Below are 15,228 nucleotides of genomic sequence, written 5' to 3' on the forward strand. Positions count from 1 at the left end.
TGATGAGTCGGCTGGAGATGAAGGTCGACTATGAAAGAGGAATCGGCTGGAGGAAAGATGAAAGAAAGAGGCTAGGGCTTTTAAATGAGATCAACGGTCCAGATTTGGTCAAAGTGATAAGTGTAGGGTCAGGATTAAGGCAGGCAAATGGGTCGGGTCCTAAATCATCTCAAATCCAAAAACAAAAGGAATCAGATACCCTAAAAACAGTCACCCGAAGGTCGACTTGCAGTCGACTAAGGGATGTGAATCGACCTTGAGTCGACTTAAGCTTAAATCCTAAGATTTTACAGAAATTCTGAAATAAGACTCTTGCACTTGAAAAAGTTTTAACAATAAAATATTTTGACAAGAATTTTGAGTCATAAAAATCTACACATAGATCTTTAAAAAGCTTTAAATGTTTATTGAAATATGAAAAGTTAAGTCAAAAACAAAAACAACAATCAAAAACAAAAATTTCTTAAGAATTGGAAATTAAGCACATTTTGGTACCCAAATATTTTTTGTACCCAAATATTTTTTGTACCAATAGGGTTAGGGACATGACCCCTATCGTTTAAGATCAAGGCCTTTGGGTTATGAACCTATTTGAGCGTGTATGGTGCATGGATACGATCAAAACAAAATTCGTATACATGACCTTTTCGATTGCAATGAGTGCAATGAAAGGGTCTAAATGGCATGTGTTGACCAACATAAGGTGCACGAAAATCATATGCAAAAATAGGTTTATCTTTGAAATTATTTTGCAAATGAGAAACCTTCTTCAAATCAAAACAAAATTTGGTCAAATGACCCAAACGACCACAAAAATCACATTTGTACACATGAGCATGTTTATGATTTACATTATGTGTGTGTACATGTGTATGAGATGAAGAAGCTTGATGGGATGCACAATCATGAATAGGCTTGTCAAGCTTTTGTGCATTATGAGGCTATATGACCTTTAAGACCGCAAATAGTGTTAGACCCTAAAGCCACTAGGAAAGAACCCTAGGGGGGGTTGAATAGGGTTTATGCTAATCTAATCCGATTTTATGCCAATTAAAACTAATTAACAAATTATTCTTGCAAGATAGATATACAATGTGATATGAGCAATATTATCAAGGTGATATATCCTAGCAATGAGATATACTATATGATGTATGCAAGAATATATAAACTAACACAAGGGTGATATAATCAAACTATAAATGTGATAGGGCAAAATATACACGAGTAATAGGCAATTGGCGATATAAGATAAATGCATAAATAAATGCGCCAAAGACAAACTCAAACACACTCAAATGATCACGGAGTTCGGACCTTCCGTCCTACGTCTCCGCTCCCCACTCCCGGGGAGAAATCCACTATTACAACCGGGTTTTCTACGCTTACCCGAACAACGTTTACACCTCACACTCGGTTTTCTAGCTAACCGAAAACTTTACAATCACCACTCTTGCAATCCTACTCTACACCATCTCAAGTGTTGAACTAGACGTGTCTCCCTCAAGTGCTCGGTTACAATCTCTTCCTAGGTTCGTCAACCGACGCCACTCCTCTTGGGACGATCCCCGACTCTCGCCACACACTTCTCTCGGTGTACAAGTGTATTACAAAGCGATCTCACAATAAGGCTCAATACAATAAATGTTTGTTCTTTACTATGGATAAGAACACAATGAAAGCTCACACTCAATGTTACAACTCTCACCAACCCAAATATACTATATATGAAAATACAATAAGCTCAAGTGTGTGTGTGTGTGTAACAATGAGATATAAATCAAAACTAAACTTAATATAATTCTAGCTTAATAAAAATGATAATCAATAAATAATTATAAATAAAAGCTAGAGTTGAGTTTAGGAAAAATATTATCATCTCTCTTATTAGCTAGAAGAAATTTTGTTCCCCATCTGAAAGATGTTCTACTACTAACCTGTTATAAAAAAGGCTACATGATACTTAAATGTCTTATTGTTTCACTACATTTAAATACTTTATGCTGTAAAAAGTTTTACCTTAATACTCTATGTTGTAAAAAAGTAGCAATTTAATATCCTAAGTTGTAAAAAACTAACACGTTAACACCTTTTGTTAGTTGCATGTAGTGACGGATCTAGAAAAGTTTTCTTTTCTTTTTTTGGGGGGTATCTATTTATCGAAATAAAAACGGACCACTAAATTTAAATGAAATTAATGAAATTTAGCTACTTATTTATAAATGTTAAAAACCAATTGTTTGAAAATTCAAGGTGCAGTGAAAAATCTTTAAAACTACTGCTAGCAATCATGTGGATCTACCCCTGGTTACAGGTCGAAACATTCCTAGGAATATTCCCATGTGATAACCACATGTCATTTTTTGTAATGTATTGATCCCATTTTATTATCATATTTAGCACCGTACCCACTGATGAGGCATAAATATGTACCAAACGTTGCAAGTGCACAACTAATCAAGTTATAGTATAAAAAGTTATCGATCCCACGAGGAAGGTATTTATAGAAGAAAATTAGATTCGGTTCTTATGTTTTTTGCGTGACAATTAGGAGTGATAAAAATTGTGATTGTGGAGAGATACGAGTAGTGTTGTGAATATGTGCAAAAGTCAATAACTGAGATTTTAGATGATAGAAATGAAGAGTAGATATGATAAAAGAATAAATGAAAACATAAGAAAATAAAAATAAAGGAAATAAAAATCAAGAAACAAATAAAAGAAAATCAAGAACTAAGAAAAAATCAAGAAAGAAAAGATGAATGATTCAATTAAAGATATGAGAAATCTAGAATTGAATTCCACTAGCTAATTTCAATTATAAAATATGAACTATTATCTTTTTATCAAATTTTACTTTAGATTTATTAAGCATAGACTATCAAACCATTTAAGGAAAGTATAATCTATCAAATTATCATCTAAGAAAAATTAATATTCATGATTAGAACAACAACTAAATAATAGTTCTAGAATTCTTAAGTGTGACGCCCCTGGGTTCACACAAGGCTGCAGTCCAAGGTGAAACCAAGAATGTCAAACCTGCCATGCACCACACCGTGCAATAACATGTTTCACCATCACAATTAACATCTCTCTAATATAGTCATCAACGGGTGTAGGTACAAAAGCAAGTAAAAGATAATACAGGTGATAACTGATGAAACGATAACAACACATAGATATCTCATCATCCAGCATACAGAAATACATAGTCAATGGCTGAAGTAGATAAATTGGAGTTCTCAACAAGTCTCGAATATAAAATGTCCGAGTAAAAGAAATAAGGCATACAGCCTTTACAACACCTACAAAATAGTCCTCGAATGTCTAACAAAAACTACAGTGGAGCTCCACAATAAAGCATAGCTAGAATAAATAGCTGAACACTAAGGTGTGTCGTCATAAACCTGTGACTCTCCGGGCTCCTGGCTCGTTACCTGAAAGGGGGAGGGACAACGAGCGTCAAAGCGCTAGCGAGCAACATCACAACCAACCCCAAGGGAGAGGGCTCGTTGTATAAAAAAATACAGTTATCTCAAAATATATATATAATCAATTTTCCTAAGAATAATTGGTTTTAGTACTTAGAAAATTTCAACACGAGCATAGGTACGTCGAGCGAAATAATCCAAACAAGGAAACCCTCATGTATATACCTTGTATCTCAAATTGAAAACCCCTAAGTACCAAACCCGGAGTCTAATACATGAACAATAAAGAAAAGACAACAATCCCATCTCTACCAATAATCATAGTTATGTCAAAGGTGCAAAGTTACAATAAGTGTTATGCCCAGCCTAGGTAGCTATCATGTCCAAACTTTATCAATATGTTGTGCTCAAAACTCAAATGTGAAACATGCTCAAGGTTTAGCAAAAATGTCCAACACATGGACTAAAGGTAATGCTTGTCCAACACATGGACTGAATAAGATACATGTCCAACACATGGACTGAGATGATAAGTATCCAACACATGGATTAATAATAATATATGCCCAACACAAGGACTATGAACAAAGAGGCGAAATTATCACTAGTATATGAGGAAAGATATACATATCCCAATCTTGCACGTGTTTCGATGTGCGGGTCTAAATTGGTGTCAAAAGTCAAACCCCATGTGTAGATAAGTCACTAACATCACAAACTAGTGGGAGATAAACGAGGTGATCTCTCGAACATGTGAAAAGGTCAACAAAAAGTCAACAGGCACAAAACTGTGCGGCGGTCGACCGCAGAGACCACTCCGGTGTCGAGGCCGCTCACAGAGCCCGATTTACTGGGCTCAAAGTGAGCCCCGGTCGATCGCTGAGTGAGGTCATGGCCGATATCGAGGCGCAGCTCAAAGGAGCAGAAACTTTTTTCTGCTGGAAACACCACCGCGGCCGACCGGCGGCGACCCGCCCGGCGCAACGTCACCGTTGTCTGACGCGAAGCCAGACAGAGCCCAGTTGTTTTTAGGCCGGGTTTTTTCTATCGGCTTCAAATCATATCAACTCAATGATTTCTCTTATTAATCGTAAATTCTAACACTTTATACAAAGTCAATAGAACAGAAGACAACGAATTTTAGACATTATAAATGCTATCATCAGATCCCAAACATATATAAACTATGCGGTTTTAAATTTGTTTATTCAATAAAAACAAGAAATTTACTCTTTTTTAAACCCATTTTCAGATCTAGTCTCTTTATACAGTTCCGTTCGGTGTGCTTTTAAAATCTGAAAAAACATTTTTGATTATTATGGTCTATGTCATTAAGGATTGTATTGTATCTACAAAAAATACGGGATTTTGGCTCAATAAAACCGGATTAAACTCAAAATAAAAATGAAACATAACAAAGGGAAGAAGTTGGGCGAGATGCTTTACTCGCTCTTGATGAGAACAAAGCCCTAGATCTGAAGGAAGATGATCCCTCTCGCTGAATCCACCAAAAATCCACTGAAAAACTCTTCAAAGCTCCTCCCAAATCACCAAGAAGTGAGAACTAGGGTTTGAGGGGAGAGAGGGGGGCTAGGGTTTCTGATTCCAGATGAAAAGAGGCTCTCTTGGGTTCATTAGCATATATACTAACCCACAACCCGACCCGAAACCCATTTAGACCCGAACCCAGAAAACTCTCTGCCTGTTGGGTGGTCAACCGCCGCGCCCAGTGCGGTCGACCGCACAACAGGAAAAAGATTTACTGAGTGCGAGACTGATGTACGGTTGACCACCGCGTCCACTACGGTCGACCGCTCAGAAGAAAAAATGCCAGCCTAGATTGATTTACCACATGATGCTCAAACCACTCAATTTCTCTCACATATAAACACTTGTTGGGTTCCCAAACACTGATAGTCACATTCATCTAATATATATATGATTATTTATCACAAAGGAATTATTTATTACTAATAATTCACACATATTCCTTATAAAAATTTCGGGGTTTTACATTCTTCCCCCCTTAAAAGAATTTCGTCCTCGAAATTTGGAAATCATACGCATATCACAACATGAACTTCTAAATAAACATATAGAAATATTTATACCTAACGATCTAAAATGGTAATACTCCCGTTCGAATCCTAATCTAGTGGAACTAGTACATCGGGTAAAAAATCCAAATAAGGAACCCCCCATATATATACCATATGTTCCAAAAGATTAAGAATTAAGCGGAAGTATTCTCATTCTAGTGTTAAATGTAAATATAATATAAAATACATATCATAAAAATTATTTTACCTGTTCAAAAAGGTGTGGGTAGTCGCGACGCATGTCCTCATCGCGTTCCCAAGAAATCTCTTCAATGCCTCCTCGGTTCCACTGAACTTTCACCAAAGGGATTACCTTGTTTCTAAGTCTCTTGTCCTCCCTGGCAAGAATACAAGCCGAAATCTCGACAGTAGTCAAATCCTCCTGAAGCTCTACCTCTGGTGCATCCAGTACTCTTTGTTGCTCCTCATCATGTAAGTGCTTCTTAAGCATAAAAACATGAAATACATTGTGTATACTAGACATCGATGCTAGAAGATCTAGTCTGTATGACACAAATTCAACACGCTCCAGAATCTGAAATGGTCCAATATATCTCGGTGCAAGCTTCCCTCGTCGTCCGAATCGCTGCACGCCTTTCATAGGCGATACCTTCAGCATAACGGAGTCCCCAACCTAAAACTCCAAGGGTCTTCGTCTCTTATCGGCATAGCTCTTTTGCCGACTCTGAGCTGCTAGAATCCTCTCTCTGATCAAGGCTATCTTCTCAGTAGTCTGCCTCACCAACTTCGACCTAAGCATCAAGCTGTCCTCCGGCTCGGCCCAACATATCGGTGACCTACAAGGTCTCCCGTACAATGCCTTATACGGGGCCATACCGATTGTCGCTTGATAACTATTGTTATAAGCGAACTCTACCAGTGGAATATGATCCTCCCAACTACCCTAGAAATCAATGACACAAGCTCACAACATGTCTTCCAACACCTGATTTACTCTCTCCGTCTGACCATCCGTCTGGGGGTGGAAAACACTGCTAAATGATAGACTGCTGCCAAAAGAGTCCTGAAAACTCCTCCAAAAGTTCGAAGTGAACACCGAACCTCGATCCGATACGATCGCGTCTGGAACTCCATGAAGTCGAACTATCTCCCGGATGAATATCCTCGCATATGCCTCGGCGGTGTAAGTGGTTCTCACTGGAATGAAATGTGCCGACTTCGTCAACCGGTCCACAATCACCCAAACTGAATCATTCCCCTTCTTCGACTTCGGCAACCCTACAATGAAGTCGATGGATATGTCTGCCCACTTCCACTCTAGAATGGGTAAAGGCTGAAGTGTCCCTGTCGGTCTCTGATGTTCTCCCTTCACCTGCTGACATGTATAACACTTAGCCACATACTCTGCAATCTCCCTACGCATACCACTCCACCAAAAGTGCCTCTTCAGGTCCTTGTACATCTTAGTGGTTCCTGGATGTACTGTGTACCTAGAACGGTGTGCCTCATCAAATAACTTCCTCTTCAGTTTGGCATTGGATGGCATAACTAGTCTACCCTTCATCCGGAGACCTCCATCCGCTCCAATGGTCTAATCAGCCTTAGGCTCTTTGGAAATCTCCTCCTTTCGGATTTGAATCCAAGAGTCTCCTAACTGAGCTCTGACAACTCTGTCACTCCAAGATGGTTGCACCGACACAGCTCCTAAAAATGCACTGGTTCCTTCAATTTCGGGTCTAAAATCAAATTGGCTAAGAGTGGTAAGATCCCGATATAATGAATACCTCAAAGCCGAAACCTGGTGTCGATGCTTCCTACTTAAAGCATCTGCCACGACATTCACCTTCCCCGGATGATACTGGATCGCGAACTCGTAGTCCTTAATAAACTCAACCCATCTCCTCTGTCTCTGGTTGAGTTCCTTCTGGGAAAAGAGATACTTCAGACTCTGATGATCTATGAATAACTCAAACTACACTCTATATAGGTAGTGCCTCCATGACTTCAGTGCAAATACCACTGCTGCCAACTCCAAGTCATGAGTGGGATAGTTCTACTTATGCACCCTCAACTGCCGTGAGATATAGGCTAATACCCTCTGAGTTTACATCAATATGCCTCCTAAGCCTGCCAACGATACGTCAGTATACACGACGAAGGTCCTATCGCTGCTCGGAATGGTCAAAACTGGCATCGTGGTCAACTTAGCCTTCAAAATATCAAAGGCCTTCTGGCACTCCATGCTCCAAATGAACTGTACACCCTTCTTCGTAAGGCGTGTAAGCGGCATCGAAATCTTCGAGAAGTCCTGAATGAACTTCCTGTAGTAACCAGCTAAACCCAAAAAGCTACGAATCTCGGTCACTGTCTTCGACGGCTCCCAATCAAGAACTGCTGTAACCTTAGCTGGATCAACTGCTATGCCCTCTCTACTGATGACGTGGTCGAGAAATCTGACTTCTGAAAGCCAAAATTCACATTTGCTGAACTTAGCATATAACTTATGCTTCTGTAGAGTCCTCAAAGCTATCCGTAGATGCTCCTCGTGTTCTGCCTCCGATCTCGAGTAAATGAGAATATCATCGATAAAAACGATCACAAACTGATCTAAGAAGGGACGGAAAATCCGGTTCATCAAGTCCATGAATACCGTGGGTGCATTGGTCAACCTAAATGGCATGACCAAAAACTCGAAAGATCCATATCGAGTAAGAAAAGCGGTCTTGGGAACATCCATCTCCCGAACCCGCAACTGATGATAGCCCGAACGAAGATCAATCTTTGAGAAATACTGCGCTCCCTGCAACTGGTCGAACAAGTCATCAATCCTAGGTAATGGGTACCTATTCCGGATAGTGACTTTGTTCAACTCTCTATAATCTATGCACAATCTCATACTACCGTCCTTCTTCTTCACGAAGAGGACTGGTGCGCCCCGCGGAGAATAACTCCGACGAATAAAACCCTGAGCTAATAACTCATCCAACTGGGTCTGAAGCTCCCTCATCTCAGCTGGTGCTATGCGATAGGGTGCGCGGGATATCGAGGCTGTGTATGGCTGCAACTCAATACAGAACTCAACCTCTCTCACAGGAGGTAATCCAGGTATGTCCTGAAAGACATCCTGATACTCTGAGACAACTCTAGTCTCTAATAAATCAACACCCTGATCCCGTCGCATCACCTCCTCGATGTACGTCAGGAATGACTCCACAAAACGGTTGCCCTGAGAGGTGGCTACTATCATCTCGGACCCGTCGAACGCCCGCAACTTGACTGTCTTCGCAAAGCAGTCAATACTAATATGGTAGGAAGACAACCAATCCATACCAAGGATGACATCAAACTCGGACATATGCAACACTATCAAATCAACTATGAACTCCGACTCGTCTAAACTGACGGTACACCTCCTACAAACGCTCTCCAGAAGCGATACCTCACCTAAAGGGGTGGAAACTGATAAAGGGGTGTCTAGAGGCTGAGATACGAGCTGGAGTCTAGTCATAAATGCATGAGAGATGAAAGAATGCGAAGCTCCCGAATCGAAAAGAATACGGGCGGGGAAAGAATCCATAAGGAATGTCCCCTCCACTACGGCTCCGCTAGCTCCATGATCACGGAAAACTACTGCATATACTCTACATATGGCTGAAGACTGCTCTGCTACTGGAGCTGGAGAATATGGGACAATCTGCCCCTGAGGAACCTCCTGAACTGCTCGGATCTGTCCCTCAGTCCTCTGAGCTACTGGTGGTGCCTCAAGCCTGTTCTGCTGGTCCTGACCTCTGCCCTGCTGTCGCTGCTGCTGCTGGTTCAGACCCTTTCCCTGCTAGGCTCCTGCTGGTGCGCTACGGCACTCCGATGCCTTATGCCCGACCTTGCGACAGTTATAACATGATCCATGGAACTTGCGCTGCTGAAGCGTCCTCTGATCCTGTTGGGGTCCCTTTTTATAAGGGCCCTGATGCTGCTGCTGAGGTCCAGAAAAAGATCTCTTGTTCTTGCCCTTGTCCCCGTTCAGTCCTGCCTTGGCCTTACCTTCCTTATCCTTCTGGAACATGGTAGTCTCAATCTCCTGTGAAGTGGAGGCCTCAGCTACCTCCCTAACTAAATAGAACCTCCTCAAGATGAGGTACCGGCGGAGATTAGGGCGAAGCCCTGCTAAGAACATCTAAGCCTGACACTCTCCTGTCTGCCACATACCCGTGAAATGTAGCAACTCCATGAACCTGCTCTCAAAATCTGCAACTGTCGTGTCCCCCTGAGTCAACCGGGACAACTCAAGCTCCTTCCCAGTCCGTGCTATAGAAGAAATGTACTGCCCATCAAAGAAGTATATGAAGTCCTCCCATGTGAGGGTCATCCTCAGCTCTGGAGTAAACTGAAGTCGGTACCATCTCCCGGCATCTCCCTTCAGACTGTAGGATGCCAACCTCTGCTTTTGGACTGAATCCACACTGAGTATGTCAAGTATATTGCTCACGTCCTCCTTCCACTTATGGGCTGCAAGAGGGTCTGGTGACCCCTGGAACTCTGGTGCCCTCATCTTATGGTACCTCTCTACCATACGGAGCCAAGCCTCCTGCTCTGTGGCTCTATCTGGGACTACTAGAGGAACAGCTGCAGGCGCGATCTCTAGGGATCTCTCTCTGATAGGAACGACGGGTATCCCCTCCTGCTGAGCTACTGGTGGTGGTGGTGTCCGTGGTGCTATATGAGTCGTCATCAACTCCTCAATAGCTGTCATCCTGGCAATAAGAGAAGCCATGATATCCACCAAATACTGAGGAGCTTGCTGCGGCTCCGGGGGGGGCTGCTGATGCTCGGATTGAGCTGGCTGCTACTCAGATGGGGTCTGCTGTGACTCTGCCTGTCCAGCTCTCTGAGTACGAGGCCTACCACGTCTTGCCATCTCTCTCTCTCTGATTATAAGAAAATAAGAGTTCATGAGTCAAAATAGACCTTTATAAATAACGTATCACAATACGTACAATTTTCACAACATATAGTATTCACACAAATACTTTAAATTTACACAAAATAGATATCATAAAAAAATTCTCAAATTTTGAGATATACGCATATATCGTCCTCACTCATACTAGGAACTCCTTACAGATTCTATACATGAATCCTGAGAAACTCTATCCTAGCTCCACGATTCGACACAAGATGATCCTAAGGATACTGGAACTAGAGCTCTGATACCAACTGCGACGCCCCTGAGTTCACACAAGGCTGTAGTCCAAAGTGAAACAAAGAATGTCAAACCTGCCATGCACCACACCATGCAATAACATGTTTCACCATCACAATTAACATCTCTCTAGTAGAGTCAACAACGGGTGTAGGTACAAAAGCAAGTAAAAGATAATAAAGGTGATAACTGATGAAACGATAACAACACATAGATATCTCATCATCCAGCATACAGAAATACATAGTCAATGGCTGAAGTAGATAAACTGGAGTTCTCAACAAGTCTCGAATATAAAATGTCTGAGTAAAAGAAATAAGGCATACAACCTTTACAACACCTACAAAATAGTCCTTGAATGTCTAACAAAAACTACAGTGGAGCTCCACAATAAAGCATATCTAGAATAGATAGCTGAACACTAAGGTGTGTCGCCATCAACCTGCGACTCTCCGGGCTCCTGGTTCGTTACCTGAAAGGGGAAGGGACAACAAGCGTCAAAGCGCTAGCGAGCAACATCACAACCAACCCCAAGGGAGAGGGCTCGTTGTATAAGAAAATACAGTTATCACAATATATATATATATATATATATATAATCAATTTTCCTAAGAATAATGGGTTTTAGTACTTAGAAAATTTCAACACGAGCATAGGTACGTCGAGCGAAATAATCCAAACAGGGAAACCCTCATGTATATACCTTGTATCTCAAATTAAAAATCCCTAAGTACCAAACCCGAAGTCTAATACATGAACAATAAAGAAAAGACAACAATCCCATCTCTACCAATAATCACAGTTATGTCAAAGGTGCAAAGTTACAATAAGTGTTATGCCCAGCCTAGGTAGATATCATGTCCAAACTTTATCAATATGTCGTGCTCAAAACTCAAATGTGAAACATGCTCAAGGTTTAGCAAAAATGTCCAACACATGGACTAAAGGTAATGCTTGTCCAACACATGGACTGAATAAGATACATGTCCAACACATGGACTGAGATGATAAGTATCCAACACGTGGATTAATAATAATGTATGCCCAACACATGGACTATGAACAAAGAGGCGAAATTGTCACTAGTATATGAGGAAAGATATACATATCCTAATCTTGCACGTGTTTCGATGTGCGGGTCTAAATTTGTGTCAAAAGTCAAACCCCATGTGTAGATAAGTCACTAACATCACAAACTAGTGGGAGATAAACGAGGTGATCTCTCGAACACGCGAAAAGGTCAACAAAAAGTCAACAGGCACAAAACTGTGCGGCGCACTCCGGTCGACCGCTCATAGAGCCGAGATTTACTGGGCTCAAAACTGAGCGGCGGTCGATCGCTGAGGTCATGCCGATCGACCGCTCAAAGAGCAGAAACTTTTCTGCTGGAAACATCTCAGAGCGGTCGACCGCCGCGTCCACCGTGGTCGACCGCGAAGCAGACAGAAGCCCAGTTAGGGTTTCTATCGGCTTCAAATCATAATCAAACTCGATGATTTCTCTATTAATGTAAATCTAACATTTATACAAAGTCATAGAACGGAAGACAACGAATTTAGACATTTAAAATCTATCATCAAGATCCCAAACATATATAAACATGGTTTAAATATTGTTTATTCAATAAAAACAGAAATTTACTCTTTTTAAAACCATTTTCAGATCTAGATCTCTTTAATACAGTTCGTTGGTGTGCTTTTAAAATCTGAAACATTTGATTATTATGTCATATGTCATAAGGATCTATTGTATCTACAAAAAAATACGATTTTGGCTCAATAAAACCGGATTAAACTCCAAAATAAAACATGAAACATAAAAAGGGAAGAAGTTGGGCGAGATATTACTCGCCTCTGATGAGAACAAAGCCCTAGATCTGAAGGAAGATGATCCCTCTCGCTGAATCCACCAAAAATCTGCTGAAAAACCCTTCAAAGCTCCTCCCAAATCACTAAGAAGTGAGAACTAGGGTTTAAGGGGAGAGAGGGGGGCTAGGGTTTCTGATTCCAGATGAAAAGAGGCTCTCTTGGGTTCATTAGCATATATACTAAGCCACAACCCGGCCTGAAACCCGTTTAGACCCGAACCCAGAAAACTCCTGCGCCTGTTGGCGTCTACCGCGCGCGCACCAGTGCGTCTACCGCATAACAGGAAAAAGATTTCTGAGGGCGAGCTGATTGGCGTCAACCGTCGTCCACTACGGTCGACCGCTCAGAAGAAAAAATGGCAGCCTAGATTGATTTACCACATGATGCTCAAACCACTCAATTTCTCTCACATATAAACACTTGTTGGGTTCCCAAACACTGATAGTCACATTCATCTAATATATATATGATTATTTATCACAAAGGAGTTATTTATTACTAATAATTCACACATATTCCTTATAAAAATTTCGGGGTTTTACACTAAGCATAACCTATCAAACCACTCAAGATAAGCATAGATTATCAAATTCTTCTTCTACCAATTAGTTCTCTAGTTGATTATCCTATATATGATTATTTTAAGCATAAGAGAATAATTCATACAATATAAAGGAAATAAAGCTAATTTCATGTAATTCGAAGATTTCTACACGAATTAGTTCCATATCTTAAGAAATAAAAATAAGGAATGAAATGAAAAGAATAAGAACTAATTACAAAGAAAAGAAATAAGAACAAGGAACTTTATACTATGAACAAGAAATAAATCTAGCTAAATTGCAAAAGAAATAAAAATGCAAGAAAATAAATCTACTCTACAAATTAAAAATGCATAAAATAAAGATAAGAAAATAATCTAGTCTACAAGACATGAATGTAAATCTAAACTAACAAGCAATAAGAAAGAAATTACTAAAAAGAAATAAAAAATAAAAGATAAAAATAAAATAAAAGCAAATCTTCAAATTGATCTTCATCTCCATCATCATCATCAAACAAAGAGAATAAAATTTAAAGTGGTAAAAAATTCTTTTATTGATTGTAACAAAAAGTTACAATTTTTGGAAGGTCTTCTCAATTAAGAGTAACTCTCATCTCCAAATAGAGTTACAAAATTTTTCACATCTCTAACCCCTCACTCACTACCCCTATTTATAGTAAACATCAATGAATGTGAGACATTGGATCGAATTCTTATCTAAAACCCTTGAATTTCAGCCATAGGATTGTAACAGAACGGAGGCATTAATAGGGGCATCGATGCTGACATTGATGCCACCATAGATGCTCCTATCAAAATTCTGACTTCACGCTTAGCTTCGTCTCGTCGAGATAGGCGATTTTCATATATTATATGTTAAATTCTGCCTTCCGGTTTGGGAGATATCGTCGTTTCTTTGCGGCCAACTATCTTGAATATAATTTCTCTTCATATTAGATTTTTGATTTTCTCCGGCTTTTATAAAAGGTTACAAAATGAGGAAGTTTGAGTCTTTTTTGTGCTTTTATTCATTATTTCTTCATTAACCTGCAATTAAAGATAACAATAATTATTAGTGATATATTTATTCATGTAAAATAGATAACGATGGTATAAAATTATAATAAAAATGTGATTATCACCCACACTCTATCTTTTTATTAAAGTTTTATAGATGGATATTTTTGTTATAACGGATTTATTTAACGGTGTTTTATCATATTTTAACGGTGGACAATTTAAGATTGTCCTAATTTTTATAAAGTAAGGTATTTTAGTGTATAGGTGGTGAAACAATAGGGTATTTACGTGCTCTTTAGAAAAAAAAAAGAAAAAAAGAAAGAAAAAGAAAAAAAAGAAAAGGAAAAAGAAAGAAAGAAAGAAAGAAAAAGCTATACTTATGTACTAATCCTTAATTCTCAAGGGGTATTGTAGGGGTGGGCAAAAACCGAAAAAAACCGGTTCAACCGAAAAAACCGCCCGAAAAAGCGGGCCGGTTAACCGAACCGGATTAAATGGATGAGAAGAAGACTCTAAACCGTCCGAACCGAATTAAACCGGTTTGGATCCGGTTTGAACCCCTGAACCGCCCGAAAAAAAACCGAACCGAATTTTCTAATTTGTTCTTTGTCGGATATTCATATTGCTCAAAATGAGATGGACTTCATCGTTCGGAATTCGGTCAAAATGGAAAGGACTTTTGGTTCGGACGAAGTCGGATGGAATAGCTTTCTTATTAGTGAGTCATCACTTGAACATTAAGCTATATAATTGCTCGGTAACTTGATTGTTATGTTTACATACATGTTTATATTGTATAGTTCCTTTTTCATTGGGCCTGCTAGCGTATATGCCCGCATTAAAATCGGTGAAACCTCATATAAGCTTTCAAATTCTACTAGAGGCATGTTAAGTTGTTTTCCAAGAAATGAAAGATAACCTTTTGATTATAGTTAATTAATATTTGAATGTTACGTAACCATATGTACTTGTTGATATGGTTTGCGCTCATTTCACTGATTTCGGTTTTTTGTTAGCTGTGGCAATGGTGTTACTTCAAACAAGCTCCACATTTCATTGTTTGGGGGAAAAAGTTAAGTAGACAAAATGGACAAATAATGAT

This window comes from Asparagus officinalis, chromosome 8 (assembly GCF_001876935.1).
Source record: "Asparagus officinalis chromosome 8, Aspof.V1, whole genome shotgun sequence".
NCBI classification, from domain to species: Eukaryota; Viridiplantae; Streptophyta; class Magnoliopsida; order Asparagales; family Asparagaceae; genus Asparagus; species Asparagus officinalis.